The sequence below is a fragment of the Dioscorea cayenensis genome, chromosome 20, assembly GCF_009730915.1.
Source record: "Dioscorea cayenensis subsp. rotundata cultivar TDr96_F1 chromosome 20, TDr96_F1_v2_PseudoChromosome.rev07_lg8_w22 25.fasta, whole genome shotgun sequence".
Classification (NCBI taxonomy): domain Eukaryota; kingdom Viridiplantae; phylum Streptophyta; class Magnoliopsida; order Dioscoreales; family Dioscoreaceae; genus Dioscorea; species Dioscorea cayenensis.
In genome coordinates this window covers 167,239-176,275 of record NC_052490.1, presented here as the reverse complement: position 1 = coordinate 176,275, position 9,037 = coordinate 167,239, and the positions used below count along the sequence as shown (strand labels likewise).

Sequence of the window (9,037 nt, the reverse complement as noted above, 5' to 3'; positions counted from 1 at the left end):
TCTAACTCTAGTAAACCACAAACTATTATTTTGGTGTTGTTGTGAAGTTCCAGCTGGTCATACCTATGGTTCATCAATAATTTGGTTTTCCTATGCTTGATTTTGTTGATTTGATATAATTTTCCCTTTGATTTTTGTGATCAAGCTTTTTTGAATCTTCGGAGATGATGATCAAGCTTTTTGAAAAAGCAAGATTGTGCTCTTGACCGGAGCACAGTCAGGGTGCTCCTAGCACCATCGTGTTCACCCTGCATTGATACATAACTGAAATAATTCATTCCATTTTCTATTGTAGATAATTCCAAGGAAGTGAATACCAATGGGGTCGAGTCTGAGCTAACCTGCGGCGCACCTAACAACACCAATTCATCACGAATGTTATACTCAACTATCTCAGTATGAATTTGGGACCATTCATAACATTAATTGGGAAGCGTTGCACTGAGTCAGATTAATAGATGAGGTTGAGCAATTATTGGCTATCGAAGCCTCGCACAAGGTACTCACCATCAATGAACTAGCCTACTATGAATTGACGTTTGAATTCCTTGCAACATTCGAGCGACCTTGAGGGTAGGATGTCTAGGATGAATCTCATGCCATTCGATTCCAACTCATGGAGCAGGATTATCATCTGAGTTGAATGGGTTTGCCCTCTTCTTGGGTATTTATGATAGGGACTACACCTTAATCGAAGAGTATCACAACCTACTCTCCTCGAAAATACTTGGGGAAACTCGATTAGCCTGATGGAGGAGGCTAAGTGACTGTGGCCGTCTTTTCCAACCAAGCATCAACACATCATCATCTCTAAACTCATCAACACTCAGATTCATCAACTCAATGGTACCATCACTAGACGAAATCACTTCACCGGCAACATTATTCTTCTGGAGTTCCAATACTTTTTGAGTATGAAGGATAGAACAACATTTCACTTAGGATTCATCGTCCCCACATCATTCCATCACTAAGTGACAAGGTCCCCTTGCGTATATCCCGCAAGTGCACGGGTTTGTCGAAGTAATAATCCCGGATGAGTGGGTATCGAATCCACAGGGAGTAGGGAATAAAAATACTTAATTCGATTCTTAGCTATGTGAAAGATCAATGATGATGAGTGTGATAATGATTCAATTCTCAACAATAAAAGCAACAAGTAAGACATCAAAAGTAAAGAAGGGGATAAGGCAATCGATAAAGATGGGGTACCGGGATAATGCTCCGCCTAGGATAATTGTTTTAAGTGCAAGAACCCTCTATTATGCTTCCTAATCAATGCAATGGTGAGTCGTGGAAATCCTTAATTACATAGTCCCAAATCTAAGGTCAACTATGCCTAACTCTATACATGTCCCGGAGGAGAAATCGAATAATCTCAACACCTCACTTTTCGGATAGAGTTGCAATGAGCTCTAGGGATTCCAAGTGATAAATCTCTTCCTAATTATAGACCTAACCCTTTGGTCGAGCTAGAAGGTCCCTAACCACAATTGAGCCCTAGATACTAAGATCACCTCAACGCTTCACTCCGTTGCACGCGCAACTAAGCCCAAGCGGAAGTTTATCCCTTAGACCATTGACTTTATTATGACCGCAAAGAACTCGAGGAACGGAGGTAGAATCTATCACGTCGGAGGGGAAAGGGGATGCTCCTGTACCTCTCAACTCACCCTCTCAACCCTCTCCAACCTAGCTTTGTCTAACGCTCGTGGTGTGTCACTCACTCACAAGGTTACCAACAAGAATTCTCAACCCTAGTGTCACTCTAGGGGAAATGTTGATACAATCAAGGATTCATGGTTGAAACTCACAATAAACATCAATTTATTGAAAGCATCATAAAGAGATTCAAAGAAACGAATACATCCTAGGGTTCACAAATACCCAAGTACCCACTAGGGGTTTAGCTCTCCATGGAGCTAAGTACAATCAAAGAAATAGAATGTAAAAGCAATGAATCCATAAAGAAACCCCCTCGATATTCGTGTCGATGGTCTTGTGGAAAGTCCTCTACTCGTCGTCCAAGGATTCCCTCATCCGGTATAGGATACGCCTCGACGGAAGCTCCCCTACCAACCTTCTTCCTCAGGAATGACGATGTCAGAGCCGTAAAACCTCCCCAAAACTTTGGCCAATACCCCTCAAAACCCTAGCCGAAGCCTCTCTCAAGTTGGGAAAAAGGTGGAGAAGGGAATACTAAAATCGGGGCTGATCGCCTCAAATTTGCTCAACACCTCCAATGTGAGTTGGCAAAAAGTAGGTTCATCGATTGAAAATAATTCCGTCCAACCATTTTGAGCAAATAAATCTTTCACTTGCACATCCAACCCGAGTTCTCCAAAGACATTCCAATCAATATGCCAACCCTTAATGTTAATTTTCCTCCTTAAAGGTTAATGAAAGTGCCTCCTGCACACAATCAAAAATTAAAAGTTCAGTTTCATCAACAAAATAAAGCATGTCATCATGGTCTAAGGAGTGTTTCATGGCCGCCGGTACAGTGTACATTGCTTCTTCCTCTGCAACCCTTAATGTTAATTTTCCTCCTTTAAGGTTAATTAGGGCACCGGAGGTCTTGAGGAATGGCCGACCAAGAATCAATGGTGTCTCCACATCTTCATCAATATCCATGATGACAAAAATCCACGAGGGAATACAAATTTGTCCACCGGATAATCACATCCTCCACAATCCCACAAGGCTTCCTTGTTGATCGATCCGCCAATTGTAAAATCATTTTCTTGGGTCTAAGTTCATCAAGACCAAGCTTCAAATACATGGTATAGGGCATAACATTAATGCTTGCCCTTGAGTCTGCTAGGGCATTTTCTTGAACTCCACCCTCAAGTACACAAGGAATTATGAAGCTTCCCGGATCTTTCAATTTTTGTGGGAGCTTCTACTCCAAAATGGCCGAGCAATTTCTCGTGAGTGCAACTGTGCCCTCTTCTTCCAATTTTCTCTTTTTTCTTAGCAATTCTTTTAAAAACTTGGCGTACTTGGGCATTTGAGTCAAAGCTTCAACTATCAAGATGTTTATGTGGAGTTTCTTGAAGATGTTGATGAATTTTTTGAATTGCACATCCTCCTTATCTTGCTTTAATATGGCCGGATAGGGGATTGGAGGTTTGTACTCAGATGGCTTTGATGAAGCCATTGGTGGAATTTCCTTGTTTTCACCTTGCTTGTTTTTCTCAATGACTTTCTCAATTATGTTGGGGTCTTCCACTTCGGCTACCCCACTTTCCTTGACACTTGGGTCAACTCCGATTATTGTCTCAACCTGTCTCCCGCTTCTAAGGGGAATGGCCTTCAAGCGCTCTCTTGGGTTCTCTTCAGTGTTGCTAAGAAGACTGCCAGAAGGTCGCTGAGAATTTGCTTTAGCAAGCTGCCCCACTTGATGTTCAAGTAATTGTACAGAAGCATGAAGATTTCTCAAAATGGAGCCTATCTCATTAAACTGTCCACCATATTGAGCAAGCTGAGCATTCACCTTACTGAACTGAGAATCCATACTGTTGTTTATGCTATTAAACCTTGATTAAGTGTTGATCATGAACTTGGCAAGAACATCTTCAGTAGTGAACCTCCTCTCTAGCACTGGTTGTTGCATTTGGGGACCTTGTGGAGGTGGTGTAGCTTTTTGTTGTTGCCCCTGATTCCATGAAAAGTTCAGGTGGTACTTCCACCCCTGATTATAAGTCTAGCTGTAAGGGTTCCCTTGTGGCCTTTGTCCTCCAATATAATCAACATTCTCAATTGGGGCTATGGAGGAGCTAGCAATAGGATTGGGTGACTCCATGCCCTCCACCACAACTGCTACAACTCATCACTGACTCTGACTTCGAGCTACTACCCATGAGCATGTCTAGCTACCGAGACAACACATCAACCTTTGTGGCAAGAGCATCATTGGAACTAACTTCATAAATTCTAGCCCCTTTCTATGGTGCACCTCTTGAGGCCCAATGAGACTCATTGCTTGCCATTGATTCAAGAAGTTGCTTGGCTTCATCGGGGTATTTGTCACTAAGAGATCCACCCGCTGCGGCATCAATTAATTGATGAGTTGCATAGTTCAACCCATTGTAAATGATTTGAACCCTCATCCAAGAAGCAAAGCCATGATGGGGACATCTCCGAAGAAGGTCTTTGAATCTCTCATAAGCTTCAAATAGTGTCTCCGAATCTCCTTGTTTGAATGCCGAAATTTCTTGCCTTAGTTTCACCACTTTACTAGGAGGAAAAATACCTTCCCAAAAAAATTTTTTTCAACCATATCTTTTTCATGTTTTGATCGATCCGGCGGTAAGAATGTGAGCCACCGGCATGCTCCATCTCTCAAATTGAATGGAAATAGTTGTAGCCGGATTGCATCGATGCGTCACCATGTTTATCTTGAAAGTGAAAGCAGATTTGAATGAAACCGAGAAAGATGATCACGGGTCACCTTCATTTTGCAAGACCATTAAATTGGACTGAATTTTGGACCATGCCGATGGTGCTGGTCTTGATCTCAAAATTATTCGTGGCGATGGATGGCGCTTGCACACTAAATTCTTCAAATGTGAATTGCAGCCTTTCATATTGGGATACTGATGCGCCTTTCTTCATCCATGATTACAGATTTCTGTGTCCTCAATTTTTGATGTTTCTTTCACTAATGCTTTCACCCACTTCTCTAAGTCTTCGATGCAAAGTTCTCTCGATTTCACTGTCTTGCGCAAATAAATTTGATGGATTTGCACATGTCATGCTCCGTACCTTGCAAAGTCAATAAAGATAAAGAAAGTTAAGCTCAAAAAGAAGTAAAACAAATGAAAATAAGAAATAAAAGAAAAAAAAATGGTTAGAGCAATAAGCTAGAAGTTTCCTATAATTCCTTAAGTCCGCGGCAACGGCGCCAAAAACTTGGTTTCTTGCCCACAAGTGTATGGGGTCGCCAAGTAATACCTAGTGAATGACACAGGGGTCATATTCTACAGGGCTAAAGAGCTCCTATTACTCCTCTGTAACTTACTTTCTAACCTTACAACTTAAACATTGTATTTCACTCTAATACATGCAACAATACTAATAAATCACAAGTATAACAATTCCAAGGCAAGCAAGAAATCACAAGAGCAATGATGATGATAAATAGGATTAAGTATGAGGATCCCCATGGGGGGTCATCATGATATATGGATGCTTAAGAACAACATGGCAAGGGTGATTTGGACTGATGGATATCAAAATTTAGTTCAACCCCAATCTCTCGGCGGTTAAACGCTAATCCCATACGAATAATGACAACGATCTCTCCCTAATCACATTCCTATGATTGCATTAAGCGAAGGAAGATCATGCAATAAGGATACACTTAACATATGTCCATCCTTATAATTCGGAGGGGCTACCAACATCCAAACTTCTCGGCATGTCAATACAAGAATACCCCTTCTAGCTCATTAATGATCTAGTACATGCGAGTAGGTCACATCTACATGTACAACTCAATAAAGAACTAAGGATCTTTCTATTTTATAGTTCTAGACATGATGAACAATGAGCCAAACCATAAATCACACCAATGAATTCCAAAATAAAAGTATAGCATCCACAATACATGATGAACCACCCAAGGTTCACCACATCCGGCGGCGTTTGGGGTCTTGTGTGCCATCATACAAACAAGAATCACAAACTCAAGAAACATAAGAAACAGAAGCATAAATGGCACTCCCTAGTCCGAATGACAGTGAAGAAGAACGATGGCGGCCAAATGACGCTTCCTCTAGCCTAAGGAATGCCGAATGTTCATCCTTCCTTGATGATGAAGCTCTCCCCTTGAAGTTCAAGCCCTTGATCACCTCCAAGGCTCAAGCTAACTCTCCCCAAGATGATGTCTTCGTTTTTCCTCTCTACTCCAAAGTGTTGGCTGCCCAAGATCACAAAAGTCCCTTCAAAAGAGCCTCCAAATGCCCTCATATACTCCCGTTATACTCCTTCTCCAAACCAGCCCCCATGCCCTCAAAATAGACTCAAAACACCCTCCAAATGGCCTCCATACTGGTGGTATACCGGCTCAAATTGGCCTCCATACTGGTGGTATACTGGCTCAATGAGCTCCTCATTGAGGCTGTTTGGGGTAGGCAAAAATGCACTCCAGCTCAAGTAATAGTATCCATACTGGCTCAATGAGCACCTCATTGAGCCCATATGCCTTCAAACACATTATCCTCTTCTCCGGCTACAGTGATCATCCCAGGCTCAATCCAGGGCAGCATTAAGACCGTTTGCCATGGTTCAACTTTTGACTTGAAAACTCTCCATGTGCTACAGTAGTAGCTACAGTGACCATGCTACAACACTACTGCTACAGGACTCCAGCTGCAGTATTTTACTACAGTGATATGGTACACTGCAGTGACCTGGTTTTCTTCTTTTTTTTGCCCAAATTGTATCTTCGTGTTTTCCATGGCGTTTATGTGCCGTGCAAAGCAAACAACACATGATTAAGCACAAAAAGGGCATCAATCCTTATAGAAATACATGCTAAATATATCAAATATATACACTAAAATACATAGATTTAGACACTTATCACTATAAGGATAGTATTTCCTACATAACCTACCTTTCAAGGAAGCCTATGCTTGATCACAAAGAGATACAAATAGGAGTAGCAGGAGAATTACAACCAATTAAGCAAGAGAATGGGGAGTTTTCTAGAAAATTGAGTAAAAGAAAATAACAACTCAAAATCACAATAGAAGCCATTATTAAAAAAAAATTTTAAAGAAAAGAGCTTAACTCAAACACATTATGATTTTTAATAAGATAGAGAATTTATTGAAAAGAAAGTTGCAAGTACAAGAAAACCATGATATAATAAACACATAGATTATCTTTCAATTAGTTGAGTTTTACCATCATTTAGCTTCTCCTCATCACTAATCTAATCAAGTAAATCTACCATGAGATTTGAAACTAAAAGGGGCCATAATCATCTTTACATTAGCACATGCCTCATTTAATAGCTACAGAAGTGGTACTCCAAAAGGGATAGGGGTGCGTATTGTTTGAAGAGAACTATAAGTTTTCGTAAAAGTGGATGTGGGATTGACAACCATTTTGTAGAAAATGTCATATTGTAGAACTCTTTTACTTTTAGAGCAACATAACTGAAAATACAAGGGCTATAAGTGTAAGCCAAAAAGGCCTTGAGAGGTGCAAGTATGTTGGACAAGTTGTGCCCAACATCCTTTTCTTAGGATACCAAATCTCTTCTATTGTTTCAGTTACTAGAGGTGTCATGGGCATTGGTTGGCTACCTAACCAGAATCAAAAATTTTTTACCCGACACAAATTTATTTAGTTTTGGGAAAGTCAACACAATCCATACCTATCGGTAGCTAGTTGACTAGTTAGCCAATTTTGCATGTCAGATACCACCCAAAACTGAATGGATCATTTATTTTCATATTAATGATTAAATTATTGGAAAATCATTTTAGGAAAAAAACAATATGATATCATTAAAAAAATATTAAATGAAATGAATAATCTAATGATGGCAAATGAATTGAAAAATTTTAAAAATCAATGATAATAAAAAAAGCATTTTTTTGAGCTCATTTGTATAGTATATAAAGGCAAGGTTTATATAAAAATTGAAATTTGCAACAATCAGAAACTAGGATTTTCACCTTTTTAAACTTATATATTATTGTACAATAGTGAATTATATTAAACCCAATTTGAGTCATGTAACTAAAATATTTTTTTTACTCGAGCCGAACCTAACCTTCAAAAAAACATGGGGTTTTCCAAAAATCCCAACCTAAACTTGAACTTAATGGGTCAATCAATCAAATTTTTTTGTTCATTTATTTTTCTAGTTTTTGCTAGGGTTTTATGGTGTTTAGAGTTTCTTAGATGATCCCATATGACACTAACCAAAATGAACACACATCAAATACAAAGCAAACCACCGAAAGTACCCGCATCAGCAGCAATGCCTTTTAGAAAGGACATAAATGAACACTGGAAACACCAAGCTGATAAATAACATGAATCTCAATAAGCCTTCCTTTGGAGATAATAAAAATCCTCATAAAATTATTTGGTGATTTTCACTCGAAAAAAACATAGTAAAAAAATAGCCCCAGAAAATTGTACAAATCAAGAAAAAAAGCTAGATTCTTTTTACATAGCGTGAGTAAAAAAATCACTCACTCTTGCACGCACTAGGAGGTTAACTAAAAAAACCACAAGGAACAAAGAAAAATCAAAAACAAAGAATCAGAAAGTAGCACTCTCAATGCAAGAATCATCATCAGATGGAGTGGCAGAGGTGTCCGAATCCCCCAAATTTGCAGAATCCGTGCCAACATGCCGAGTTGGCCTCAAAGGGGAGGTAGGCTCCAGAGATAACCGCAGCCCCAAGTGCTCGGTAATGCATACCACGCTCCGCTGTAGCCATCGAAACTCAGCGGATGAACACAAAATTCACTCGGGAGCGTGAGGTAGTGACCATGATCGAAGACGAGAAGAGTTGGCCTATGATGGAAGGGTAGGGGTATCAATATCCGTAAATAGTGGATCATCGGGCGACGTGACCCTATACTCGGTCCCTCAGGCAGTCTAAACCCTGTGCGCCATCCTCATCAAACGCAATGCCTCGAGGGACATCAGAGGCACACCTCCTACCACTTGTATCCTATGGGTCGCCTGAAGGTCGCCAAGATGGCGGACCAACCAAGTAATATATGGGCCGATATGAGGAGATGGCCCCTGATGAGAAATACATACAGCGATCTCATATCCTAAATGCATGTGAAATCCGTCCACCATGCTGAATAGAAAATCAAAATCTCGCAAACTGACGATTCCTGTCCTGTTACCGTGACCTATCAGAGCGTGACTAAGCAGGAAATGGATTAGCGCAACACTGGGGAGCGGAGTGCGGTAGCCTTGATTTGACGGTGATCATAAGTCAGACATGAACTCAATCATCACTAGGCATCACTAAGTGACTCTCCTGCCGATC

The 9,037-nt window shown here is 40.3% G+C and overlaps 1 non-coding gene across 1 annotated transcript; it reads left to right on the top strand.

Annotated features, from left to right (window-relative positions):
• The first annotated feature begins 4,122 nt into the window (after positions 1-4,122).
• Positions 4,123-4,229, top strand: LOC120252227. Its single transcript, XR_005533770.1, has one exon. It is a non-coding gene; the product is annotated as a small nucleolar RNA R71 (small nucleolar RNA).
• Positions 4,230-9,037: the final 4,808 nt, after the last annotated feature.